Source organism: Octopus bimaculoides, chromosome 9, assembly GCF_046866305.1.
Source record: "Octopus bimaculoides isolate indiv1 chromosome 9, ASM4686630v1, whole genome shotgun sequence".
Taxonomy (NCBI): domain Eukaryota; kingdom Metazoa; phylum Mollusca; class Cephalopoda; order Octopoda; family Octopodidae; genus Octopus; species Octopus bimaculoides.
Genome location: NC_142936.1, coordinates 65,219,798 through 65,235,233, shown reverse-complemented (window position 1 = coordinate 65,235,233; position 15,436 = coordinate 65,219,798). Strand labels below are relative to the sequence as shown.

The following is a 15,436-nucleotide window of genomic DNA, read 5'->3' as shown; positions in this document are numbered from 1 at the left end:
AAAGCCTTGTGAGTGAATTTAGTATATGGAAATTGAAAGAAGCCCGTCGTATATATATATGTGTTTATATGTGTATGTGTATATTTGTCCCCCACCCTCGCTTAGTAACCGATGTTGGTGTGTTTACGTCTCCGTAAATTAGCGGTTCGGTAAAAGTGACCAACAAAATAAGTACTAGGCTTGCGGAGGATAAGTTGTGGGGTCAATTTGTTCGACTAAGGTGGTGCTCCAGCATGGCCACAATCAAATAACTGAAACAAATGAAAGTATAAGAGTAAAAGCGTATATTTGAGTCTCTCTCTCTCTGTATATATATATATTATATATATCATATATACATATATATATCTGAGTATCTACATATCTATGTATATATATATATATATGTGTATGTATATATATATATATGTATATATTATGTTGGCTCTCCGTCGCTTACGACGTCGAGGGTTCCAGTTGATCCGATCAACGGAACAGCCTGCTCGTGAATTTAACGTGCAAGTGGCTGAGCACTCCACAGACCCGTGTGACAAGGTTGAGCCTTTGAATTACAGGCACAACAGAAACAGAAAGTAAGAGTGAGAGAAAGTTGTGATGGAAGAGTACAGCAGGGTTCGTCACTATCCCCTGCTGGAGCCTCGTAGAGCTTTAGGTGTTTTCGCTCAATAAACACTCACAACGCCCGGTCTGGGAATCGAAACCGCGATCCTATGACCGCGAATCCGCTGCCTTAACCACTGGGCCATTGCGCCTCCACTGTATATATATTATATACATATATATATATATAAGAATAAATACAACATATATAGATGTATATGTACGCATATATATATATATGTATATATATGTATATAAGAATATATATATATATATATATATATATATATATATATATATATATATATATATATATATATATATATATATATATATATATATATATATATATATATATTTACATACATATATATGTGTATATATGTATATCTATATTTATAATCATATATATTCATACGTTTTTATGTATGTTAGTGTCTGTGTCAATGTATCCGTATGTGCATAGGCACGATAATGTTGTAGATGTCAAACACAGGCTATTATTCCAGAATCATGAAATACCGGCATAAATGGGATAGCAAAGGTATAAGTCAGCAAACCCAATGTCGTCTGATTTGTGCATCGATCAAAACAGACGGTAATATAACCTTCAAATAAATGGAGAAATTATCTAAATACAGAAATCTAGAAATAAAGATAACCAAAATATCACAAAATACCACTACTATTATCATTGTTATTATCAAACGATTATTGTTGTCAACTTTGTGTTTGTTCCCTCAACTATATACACATAGATTGCAGCAACCATCTTGGATCGATTTATTCGACTTTTATCTTACAAGTTTGTCACCTTTGTTAGAAGCCATTATTATTGTTTTTATTGTGGTTCTAGTTATTAATGATATATATTTTGTTCGGTTATAATCAAAAGGCAAATCTTTGAACTAGTTGGTTATTACTGATCGTTCAGACCTGGTAGTTATTTCGTCTTATTCTAGCTGCTTGTCCGCCCAACAGCATTTCGGCGAAACCATTTGGAATTTTCTCTCCGGGAACGGATGTATTACACAAACTGACTACGAATTGTTATTTTGAAGGATAAAATTTCGTGAATGAGGTTTAATTCAAATCATATTCTTTTTCTGAAATTGTTATTCAAAGAAAATATTCAGCAGTGAACAAGATCGATTTTCAGTCATTTAGCTGTTATAATATTAAATCCATTAATAATGTTAGACAGATTCTATGCCTCTTCATCCATTTAATGCAACGACAGTGAATCTGATCTTACAAAACCGGACAACGAATAAACAAAAAAAAATATCCCTCAAAATATAGTATAGCTTCCTTCGCAAGTGAAGACTTTTGTATGAACTTAGAGGTAAAATAAACAAAAGTTCGTTAAATCTTTATATTATTCATATCGATCACATGGTATTTATTTAATAAGAAAGAGAGAACGTATATTGCAAAAGAGAGTGGGAACATTTGTAGAGATTGAGAGACGAACAGAAAGAAAGAAAAAGGAGACAGACATATGCACACACATATCCACAACAGTACAAATCCACACAGTCACTCACGTGAAATAGATAAATAGGTAGAGAGGGGAGTGAAGCGTGTAGGGGAGAGAGAGATAAAGGTAGAGAGATAGACTTGTTTATTCACAATGGAATCATTCTGCATACTAAATATAATAGACACAAGAAGAAAGAGAGGGAGAGCGAGAGAGAGAGAGAGTGATAGGAAGAGAGAATGATAGAGAACAGGAGGACAGGGTTGTGGCTTTCGTGAAAAGAACATCTAATCAGGATAGGGAAGAAAATATAGAAAAATATAGATAGATAGAGAGAGATAGAAAGTGAGAGAGAGAGTGTGTGTGTGTGAGTGTGTGTGAGTGTGTGTGAGTGTGTATGTGTGAGAGAGAGATAGAAAGAGAGAGAAGGGAGAAAAAGAGCATGTGTAGTATAATGACAGAATATAGAAAGAGTGTCAAGATTAGAGCTGTAGAAGTCAAAAGATAAATAAAAAACAAAAACACCGAATAATGAAGTGAAGAAAAAGGAAGGTGAAGATGCGGGAATGAAGGAAACGAAGAGGGAGAGGGAAAGAAAGTGAGGAGAAAGGAGAAAGAGATAAAAGGAGAGAGTGAGAGAGAGTGAAAAAGAGGGAGAGAGAGAGCAAGAGACAGAGAGAGAGAGAGAGAGAGAGAGGAAGGTAATTGGGAATTTTTAATTAATTGCTCATGCTGCACTAATCTCAACTGCTTATTTTTATTACATTTGAAATACACATAGAGGAAGTTTTTGACTAATAATTACATGGATATCTTTCGTTAACTTTTTCAGTTCACTATATTAAATCTATGAAATACTGTCATACTTATATTTAGAATGCAGAATGATTCCATTCTGAATAACGTAGTTACAACCGAATTTTATTATCCTGCTCCGAGCTGAGGAAAGTATGGCTCGCATTATTTTAAATGCATACAGTTTTCAGAAATACTGTTGTATCGTCTATGTTTATTTTAATGCATATTCCTCGAGTTCTTTTATTCCAGTGAGCTTACATAACGTTGTATTAAGTTATATTGCTTTCAGCTCATCTCTATAGAGCTTGTTATTCTTTAGTTGTTTCTGTTTAGAAATTAATTCGTAATGTGTGTGCGAGATTATATATGTATTTCTATCTATCTATCTATCTATCTATCTATCTATCTATCTATCTATCTATCTATCTATCTATCCATCTATCTATCTATCCATACATACATACATACATACATGCACACGTACATAAAATACATACATGCTTGTAGTCAGTGAATCTTTTATATCAATATATGTCGGGTTCTCTATATTCTCAGTTGACCTTCATTCTCTTTCGTTGAACATGTTAAAGGGTTCATGGTTTATGGTGATTGGTTTGTGTGCATTATTGCATATATTGATATTGCGTGATTGTCGTCTTTGGTAATCTTATTATGCTTGGATAATACTTAATTTTACATTCAAATGTTATACGATATATATATATGCATATACACATGCATGTATATATACAAGAGGGTACCCAAAAGAAACCGGAATTTTGCAATATTCTTTTATTCACTTAGTTTTACATGTTTCACTTTTATCGCCTTCGAAGTATTCTCCATTTGAAGCAACGCATCGGTCCAGGCGCGTTTTCATCTATTCGAAGCAGTGTTGGAACTCTTGCGAAGTGATGCCTTTTAACGAACGTCTCCGTCGTTTTTCTCTTCACCTCTTCCACATCTGCAATTTACGAAGCAGCAGCTTTCAATACCAGTGATGACCTTCGGAGAAAGGTCCAGAGCAATTCCAAACTGTTTTTTTCAGTTCATGACACGCGTTTAGTCGTGACTGCTTTTGGCCTTCTGTGAGTAAGCGAGGCACAAATTTTGCTGCCACTCTTTACATTCGCAATTCCTCGCTTAAAACTTTTTAGCAGGAGCTCCAGTACACACCAGTCATACCAACAAGTTTGATGACTAGTTCGGAGTCGGTCTTCCAAGATCAGTGACGTCGACGGTCGCTCTGGATAAGTGTGAAAACCACTCATAAGCTTCTGTTTTGCTCATGGCAGCTTCCTTATAAGCTGTCTGAAGCACGACAACTATTTCGGCCGCCGTTTTCTCCAGCAGAATGCAGAATTTCTCAGAAGCATGCTGTTCCTTCGTTTCAGCTATTGTAAAAATCGACGAACAGGGGAGAAGCACTGCTAAACAAAGACGCACCACGTAACATTACGACTCCATCCGATGCCATCGATCGGCACACTGATACGCCTGAGGATCGCATCAAGTGTTTTATAGCGGTGGAAATCTGAACTACAACGGGTTTCTCCCACAGAAAACGTTTCCAGTTACTTTTGGATACCCCTCATATATATATATATATATATATATATATATATATATGTTCGAAAAAGATTTGAAAATTCGCTTTATTATGGGTATGTATTAACGATCGATCGTATATTTTTTACATATATTCCGCTGAGGATAGAAGAAAATCTATTTTAGATGAATTCTAAGATCTTGCTTAGGCAGTACGAGACCAATAACCCGATGTAAACTCACTATACGTATATTTCGGAACGAAGTGGTGGCTGCGTATAGAGCGATAACGAGAGATGAGAAAGGAATAAATAATTATCTTATGAACTTCATTGTATTTGCATATATATATTTATATATAACATATGTTCATATATATAACATATTCATAGGTTATCTATGTACATATATATATATATATATATATATATATATATATATATATATATATATATATATTATATATGTATGTATATATCTATATATAGAGAGTGTAGTATCTGTAAATTGTAAGCTTAGACCTTTATAACAATCACTGCAAAGTTGACTACTACAGTCATGGAGGTCATGTTTAGTGTTAAGTTAACTATAGATCAAAGTACCTCATTTCTGGATATCAAATGAAGTTGTTGAGAGTTTTTGTTCGTAGCTGTAGAAGAAAACACTTGCCAAAAGTGCCGCGCTGTGGGACTGAACCTGAAACTACGTGCTTGCAATGTGAGCTACTTAACCGCACCATCATGCCTACACATCTACGATTACTATGTAAAAACATAGAAGACAATACCCTACAAGTGATTCACATCTCGAAAATAATTTTTCTTCTTATTTAAGTAGCCTAGTGCTTCCCCACATAAATAAAAAACCCAAAGAACTAAAACAACAACAAAAAGCGAAAGACATCAGTCCTCTATATGTTTAGCCTCACTTAAAAGTGGACGTTCTTTTAGAACAGAGAATACTGAAATATTGCCATGAGAGAAACTCCCATATTGGCTTTCGGTGCGTAAACGCATTCTTGTGGGGCTAAGTATTACGTTTCGGTATTAATACTGCGTCAGTCGCTATTAAATATTTTCTTCTAATAAACCCACTGGCTATTCGTGACACCAGTGCCTGTTCTGGCGCTGTGATTCTATATATCGCTAGGAGAGATACATCGCTGCTTTCTCCAGCATCCAAGCATCCAACAATGATAAGGCCATGGAAGGCCGAAATCACGTTATCTTGTGGTCTCGGTGGTGGCAAATGATTTACCTCCCACTGCCGATATAAAGTGTGTGTTTACGAAGCGGAAGCCAATCTGAGAGTTTCCCCCCATGGTAAATACCGCGGTATTCTGTGTTCCGAGAGAACATCCACTTTTAAGGGGGGCTAAATACATATATTTTTATAATAAATCCTCTACATGTCAGAAATGACTATAAAACTACTGTCAATTCACACATTACTGTCTGAACCCCCCCCCCCCCCAGAAGACATGAATATTGTATTCTATCGTCTGAAGTAGAAGCAAACAAAAATAACAGGTTCATCACAGTTCGACTGCCATAGAATATAAGTCTACTTAATCAACATGAACCTGGTGTTAAACAACAACAACAACAACAACGGTGACAACAAAAAAAAAAAAAACAACAGCGAGTACATGAAGAAAAAGCAATCGATGCAAAACTTTGACTATAGCTGCTTTCTCATTTAGGATGTAAAAGAAGGAACTAAAAAGAAGATTTGTGTTTCGTATGGTACCCGGCCTTTCTGTACACACTGTGACCTCTGTGTCAAGAATATTAATTGGTGAGCCAACTAGCCTGGCCTAACGCAGTTGCTTTTACTGAGTTGTACGATTTCCTAGAAATTGCTGCTATATTAATTTCAAATGAATGAAATGCCTAAAAATAGAATATGTTGGATAATAAAGCTTAAGATATAAAATACAGAGGAATCCTGGCTAAAACGATTCTGGCAATAAGTCTTTTTTTTTATAATAACAATTACAAGAATACTAAAAATGGACCCGGCCGCTCGCAAAAATTAAGTAAAAGAACCAAAAAAATAATCTAGAATCATTGTCCGTACCGGGTCGATCCCAAAATCTAATCAGTTCGAGCCTGTCACGAGGTCAAATATCTCTGAAAGCTTCATCCGAATCCATCCAGCGGTTCTGGAGATATCTTGTCCACGAGCTAACAAATAAACAAGCACGACTAAAAACAGTACCTCCGCTTTCGCTAAAGCGGAGGTTATAACAATAACAACATGGAAAGTAATCGCTGTCTGCCTTTAAATTCAGTATAAGAAGGAATGAATCATAACTCAGTTCCCTTTGTATCAACAATATTGATTGGTGTACGTTTGTAAATCTCTGTACAATAATACTCCCCATAAATGTTGGTTGGCTGGTTGGTTGAATCTGTAATCATGCTTTGCTTCCTATAGAGAGGAGGAGGAGGAGAGAGAGAAAGAGCGATAGAGAAAACAAAGAGTGAGAGTGAGAGAGAGAGAGAGAGAGAGAGAGAGAGAGAGAGAGAGGAGGGCATAAGAAAAACAGTTATTCTCTGCCACGAAGCCTAGTGGCAGGGAATGAATGAACGCTACGCACACTAACACAGTGAAAAAGAACTATAGATATAGAGGAAGAAAACGAGTATATATATATATATATATATATATATATATATATATATATATATATATATATATATATATATATATATATATATATATATATATATATATATATATATATATATATATATATATATATATATATATATATATATATATATATATATATATATATATATATATATATATATATATGAATGCGCATAGGCTCAGTAGATAGAGTGTCGGGCTCACAGTTATAAGGTAGTGAGTTCGATTCCCGGACCGGGCTTAGTGTTGTGTTCTTGAGCAAGAAACTTTATTTCACGTTGCTCCAGTTCACTCAGCTGTAGAAATGAGTTGCGATGTCACTGAAACCAAAATGTATCAGGCTTCGCTTTTCCCATCGGTAGCGTGGAGAGGGGAGGCTGTTATGCATGATCCTCCATAAACAACCTTGCCTGGACTTGTGCCTCGGAGGAGAGCTTTCTAGGTGCAATCCCTACGAGGGCACACGGCTTAGTGGTTAGCGTGTTGCACTCGTGATCTAACGATCGTGAGTTCAATTCCTAAACCGGGTAGTGAGTTGTGCTCTTGGTCAAAGCATTTCATCTCGCACTGCTCTGCGATCACTTCGACACCTGACGGTTGGTACACAGTGCACCTGTTCAGACAACGTCGATTTGATGGAGAGAGTGAGCTAATATGGGGCACGAACATTTGGTCCCTATAAACAAATCATTTGTGCTCGTCGTTCGGTAAAAGCTGAACACTCATACGTCGTCTTCGACGAGGCAGTCCATCGTGTGTATACGCACACACACAAACGCAAAGAGGAGGAGTAGGAGGAGAGAGAGAGAGAGAGAGAGAGAGAGAGAAAGAGAAAGAGAGAGAGAGAGGTGACTGTATGTGTGTGTCACATTTAATAAAATAAAGTCAACACGGAAATTTTATGAAATTGGTTTGATTGTTTTTAATTCTTGAATATTGTTTTATTTAATTATGTTTTACAGTAACAAATATGTTTATTTTGAAAATTAGTATTCGACGCATCATTTTTTAGAAGCACAAAAAGAGCTGTTATAACTTAAACTATAATTATTGTGTTCCATACTTCATGATATTATCCATGGTGGCAAAAACATACTTCCGAAGTTACTACTCATATGATGGGTAACACTCTATTATTGTAATTATTCCAAGGAAAAAAAAAAAAAAATCTGTCTCTACGATATGCGTATCTAACCTACGTATTGCTGTGTTACAGAGAATATTTAAGAGGAATTATATAATGGATGGATGCATGACGAGGCAAATTTTCTGTTGATATCAGTTAAAAATGTTAAAAAAAAAGAAAAGAAATTATCTTGCTGTATATGCATGATCAATATGCGTATGCTTAAAGCTGTGAATATATGGTATCATTGCTGTTGGATAGGAAGAAGTAGTTACTGTTGACATTTTTTATTGCATATATTAAATTCAGTCTACCAAAGTATGCTTGCATGCTCAAAACTTGTATACACTCATTGAGAGAGCAATAAAATGGCATAGATAATGGAAGACCTGTTTTCAGGAATGCTATTACTCGTATATCGATTTAACTCTCTCTCTTCTTCATGTAAGCGGGATCACAATATCAGAAATGCCACTAGTGTTAGATTTGGAAAAGCTAGTAATTTGGGTCCACTGCAAGCAAACCTTGTTGCGGTGCCGTGGATTGTGTACCTTAACGGCACCGAAAGCTATGTCAGTGGATGTTTAGATCATAGGAGAATTTCTGATGATGTATAAGTCAAAGAATAGAGGCCAGAGTAATATGGACTAACCCCTCCTCGAAGTAGCCCATATAGATTTGCGTAGGGCCAACAACCATGTTAAGATAAAAAAAAGCGAAGTTACAGAGGCACCGAGGAAAATTCAAAATCAGTAAGATCTGCGACAAGCAAGACCTCCCTGAGGGAGGCGAGATGCTGAGGCAGAACTGAAAAAGATGGGATCGAACTGGAGAGAAGTAGAAACGACAGCACAGAATCTGCAGCGGTATAGACGTCACAGATGGTCTATGCTTCACAGGGAGAGAAAAGACTTAATTAAGTAATGTGATTGGAGAAATATGGTGAAAGGCAAATTAATCGGAAGTGATGCCCAGATACTTGCAGACGAGGTGAGTTTCTTGTTCAGCTAACGTAAGCCACATGATGAACAACTATTTTAGCTTTAAATGAAATTGCTATTAACTTATATTTGAGCCGCGCACTTGAATCGCCGTCGGATGGCATTGCTATTATCTTCAGTTGAGTTTCCTATGTTGTTATTAACCACAATATCTATTTTATGAGACTAACAGAGGATAATATATATCGATACACTATTTCTTACAACAGTAATCCATATGATATAGGTTCTTCCAAAATAAACTCCTTCAGAGAATCGGAAACTTTGCAAAAGTCTTATGCGCTACTTTTCTTTCTCCCATTAAACTACAAAATATATTTGAAAATATAACACGAGTAGAACTCCAGGTTGTGTATCAATGTTAGATTAATAACTATTAAAAATACTCTTTATTCAAAGGACGGCAGTAAAGACATAGAAAGATACGTTCATAACACGGAAATATAATGAATGCTTAGTTGAGAAGTTTGCTTCGTAACCACGTGGTTTTGGGTTCGGTCCTGAGCGATATATTCGGCGAGTGTCCCTTCTACGATAGCCCCGGTCCAACTAATACCTTCTAAGCGAATTTGATAGAAAGAAACTGTATGGAAGCCCATGATATATATGTATATATGTTAATGTGTATATATATGTGTGTATGTTTGTGCCTTGGCGTTTGTTCTTAGAACGCTTGTCAACTGGTGATGGTTTGTTTAGTTCGTCGCAACCTAGCACTTGGGGAAATAGATCGATAGGATAGGTATCAGACAAAATAAGTGCATGGCTCGATGTGTTTGACTGAAATTTTGAGGCGGTGACCCAGCATGGCCGCAGTCCAATGACTGAAACTAATAATAAAAGAAAAAAAAGACTCCACTTCCCTTATGTAAATTGAATTGTTCAGTATAAATCCGAGCAAATTTTTCTGTTAAATGCTAAACGTAGGTGTTTCTCAGTAGAACAGTGAAGCTTAAGATGAGACTGACAAGGGATAACATATGATAGTCGTCTTTTGTCTTTCTAAGTCGATTTGCTCGCAACCTAGCGATTACGATTCATTTTGCACTAATCGCACTGCACGTTGAGAAACAGTATGTTGTCTTAAAACATTTCCGACTCTCTTAACATTGAGCTAATTCTTCACCGACTGAGAATATATTGATATATAAATTTATCTCATATTAGTTTTATGTTATTTATAATACAATAATAATATTTCAAAACTGCGTTTCTATACATTTCCGTACATGAAGTCAATTAGGTAGCATTTTCATTGCTTAAAAGTACATGACATCTCAGTTTTTTTTATTGAAACCAGCAATCCATCAACATATTTTCTAAAATACAGAAATGTAGTAATAGCATATTTTGGCTCCAGCAGAAAAGAATATATACACATATATACAATCACACACACATGTATGCATGCAAATACTCATTTATATCTATCTATCTATCTATCTATCTATCTATCTATCTATCTATCTATCTATCTATCTATCTATCTATCTGTCTGTCTGTCTGTCTGTTTTTCTATCTATCTATCTATCTATCTATCTATCTATCTATCTATCTTAATGCATACATACATACATGCAAACATACATGCATATAAACATGCATACGTGCAGACATACATATGCTATTTGCGCGTGTCCGATTCTGAAATGGAGAAAATACAGAGTACACAATAACAACAGTAACAACAAGCACACGAACCAATCTACGAATTGATCATGTGTTGTTCTATTATAAATAGGTCCATATGGGGGGGGGGGGGGTGATAATTAAAGATTTTTTTTTTCTTTTAGAAAATTTTTTATTTTTTTATGATCATTCATTTTTTTTTTACATTTGTCTTGAATGTATTCTCTTATTTATGATGCTTCGAAAAGTTATATTTTTATCATTTTCAGCAACGTTTATCTCATTATTATTATTATTATTATTATTATTATTATTATTTTGTTGTTGTTGTTGTTGTGTAATCTCATCTAATTTCAGGACTAATTCATTCTGTGAGTGAATCACGAGTATTTAGAACGATGGTGTATTTTCGAAATGGTAATTGGAAACTAGAATAATGATGGGAGCTAGCGTGATCTCAGAAAGAAAGAAAAAACAACAAAGCTACACATAAGGGAAAGGAAAATTCCCAGAATAAAAAAAATAGTTTTGGTTATAGTGCATGATTGGAAAGGAACTGTAAGAAAAAGGTGGTTTAGTTTTAAGATATTTGACACGTGAAATCAACTTCCAGGGGTGTAAAATGGACATGGCGGAACCGTCGTTTTAGTTGTCTTCGTGATGTATTGTTTGTAAGAGTAATGAGGGGGTGGGTGGGCAGAGAAGAAGATGGAAAAAAAAGAAAAAAGTAAAAGAAGATGAAGAGAGACGAAAAGTGTAGGAGTAAGAAAAAAGACGACAAAGGGGAAGAGGAAGATAAAAACAAAAAGAAAAAGAAGGAAGAACAAAAAGGACAAGTAGCGGAAGATGGAAAGGGGAAGAATTAAAATAACAACAACAACAACAACAACAACAATAACAATAATAATAATAATAATAATAATAATAATAATAACTAGCAGGATCCGTAGAATTTTCACGAACCGATTAATAGAATGTTGAGTAAATAATAAACATTTTCTATATATATGTATGTGTAAAAATAATGAATTGATGAAAGTAGTAATTAAAATCTCTACATGTATAACAGAATGAAATACTTAGGCAGCAAATACTACAATTGCATATATTTGTACAGTTCTATTTACAAATACATAAAGTTTAGCTATTAATTCTATCCTTTTCAACATACAATACTCATAGGCTGGGAAAATAAACAAGACATAGAGATACTTGGGAGTGTCCACCATGTGTGCAAAGATTGCCAATGCCAATCAGTCCGTAGTACTCCCTGCTCCCAACATAGATCTATACCAATTTCCTCCGATATGAATACAGAAAACGGTAGACCTATATACGTATAAAACTATATAATACATGACACATATAAATAGTTTCCTCTTTTTTGAAAGATGTTAATTTGATTTACACACGCACACACACACACACACACACACACACACACATATATATATATACACAAACCAACGACATACCTAATCCGATCAAGGGTCTCCAGAATTTCTGAAAACACTCCACTTCTTCAGGTCAATACCTCTCAGCAGACAATGTTCTGAGTAACAGTTCACCCTCTTCTCCTTCCTTATCTGGATATAAGTTCGACCATCTTGTTCAACAAACTCCGAGAGTTTTAGTCAATCATATAGAATTCATCGAATCCAGTATTTATTTTGCTCAGGTCATTATTTTCGCGATCATTATTGATGACTGGATACGAAACTCTATAACGTCTAATTATGCATTCCAATGCACGATTTTATATATGAAGAGAAACACACACACACGCATGTACGCGCGAAAACGCGCATAAGGCAGGCAGTGGAATTGAACCCGGAAGTAAATAGTTACAAAGTAAAATTCTTACTCAGATGACCATGAAGTGGTTATATATATATATATATATATATATATATATATGTATATATATATATATATATATATATATATATATATATATATATATATATATATATATATATATATATATATATATATATATATATATATATACGTATATATATATACATATACGTATATATATATACATATATATATATACATATACGTATATATATATACATATATATATATATATATATATATATATATATATATATATATATATATATACATATATATATATACGTATATATATATATATATATACGTATATATATATATATATACGTATATATATATATATACATATATATATATATATACATATATATATATATATATATATATATATATATATATATATATATATATTACATATATATATATATACATATATATATATATATATACATATATATATATATATATATACATATATATATATATATACATATATATATATATATACATATATATATATATATATATATATATATACATATATATATATATATACATATATATATATATATATATATATATATATATATATATATATATATATATATACATATATATATATATATACATATATATATATATATACATATATATATATATATACATATATATATATATATATACATATATATATATATATATATATATACATATATATATATATATATATATATATATATATATATATATATATATATATATATACATATATATATATATATATATATATATATATATATATATATATACATATATATATATATATATATATATACATATATATATATATATATACATATATATATATATATATATATATATACATATATATATATATATACATATATATATATATACATATATATATATATATATATATATATATACATATATATATATATATATATATACATATATATATATATATATATATACATATATATATATATATATATATATATATATATATATATATATATGTATATATATATATATATATATATATATATATATATGTATATATATATATATATATGTATATATATATATATGTATATGTATATATATGTATATATATATATATATATGTATATATATATATATGTATATATATATATATATGTATATATATATATATATATATATATATGTATATATATATATATATATATGTATATATATATATATATATATATATGTATATATATATATATATATATATGTATATATATATATATATATATATGTATATATATATATATATATATATATATATATATATATATATATATATATATATATATATATATATATATATATGTATGTATATATATATATATATATATATATATATATATATATATATATATTATATACATACATAGGAATGAAATATATGTAATGCACTACAGTGCATTACAACCATCCCTTACTAGAATTTGTTATATCAAGCTAACAAGGCAACCTCAGTACATGAGCTCGAGCTGCTAGACATGGTACACAACCCCCCTAATCACATCCTACCGTTTTAAAATAGAATGAAACAGACATAGGGAAATGTTGTTCCTGGGGAGTGTTGATCATGGTTGGAATACTAGTGATCCGAGGTTTTCTCGATCAAGGTTTGATCAAGGGATAACCAACAACTATATGTCGTAAAAAAACTCTAACCTTGGTAAATACCTACAAACCGCCATTTTAGAACTTACAACGAAGACTCCATGTAGTCAGACGGTGTTGTAAAAATAGCTGTTATCTCCGAGATTTCACTACATATCTAGTTTGAATATACATTGGATAATATTGACTTAGATATCTCTGAAATTAACGAGATGGGCAAGGCTGGAATATCATTGATCATGGGTATTTTGGGTCAGTGATAATCTGGGAATAAACAACAAGTACAACAGCTTAAAACAACAACTACAGCAACGTTAAGTTCACCGGACATGTTTAAAACCAGACAAAGATACGCATATCCATCAATATAGTGATTTAAATAAAAGCCTTGTAAATAGCAATACCAGGAGGGAAATATATTTGAAATGTTGATGGAATATCTTTGATCATTGATCTGCTCGATTATAGATGAGATAACGAAAAACAATAACTACAACAACAGTTACAACACAACACAAGAACAACAGCAGTAGCAGCAGCACTAACTTTAGTGGATATATTTAAAGAATAACAAAGCTAGGCATATCTAGAGACATTGTAATTAAAATAAAAGCATGTTAAGTACACAGGAAAAATGAATTCAAAACAAAAATTATAGATACATAAGCGATGCTCAATATAAAACCTGTGAGATCGTTTTAAGACGCCATGAAATAAAACATATCTGTTTTGCAATTCTAAAGGAAGTGTTTGACATAGACACACAACATAAAATATTAAAAGCATGTTACAAGCTTAAGTAGAAGCCAGTGGGATTTCAGCCCAGAATCTTAAAAGAAGAAAGTAATTCACTGTAAGGATTTTGGTAGGCCATTGCTCCCGCAAGAATTAGTAATTAAAACAATAAACCTCATGGATGAGAATGTTAAAAACATTAAAATATCACATTTTGCCGTTACAATAATAAACATGGAAATACACATCTACATGCCACTAAAACAGCAGCAGCAACAGCAACAACAACAACAACAACAACAACAACAACAACAACAACGA

General features: G+C 32.3%; 1 protein-coding gene across 2 annotated transcripts in view; it reads right to left on the bottom strand.

The window, feature by feature from the left end:
• Positions 1-15,436, bottom strand: part of LOC106872511 (gamma-aminobutyric acid receptor subunit beta) — a 507,542-nt gene that overhangs the window by 231,195 nt on the left and 260,911 nt on the right. The gene's annotated exons all lie outside the window — the stretch shown is intronic.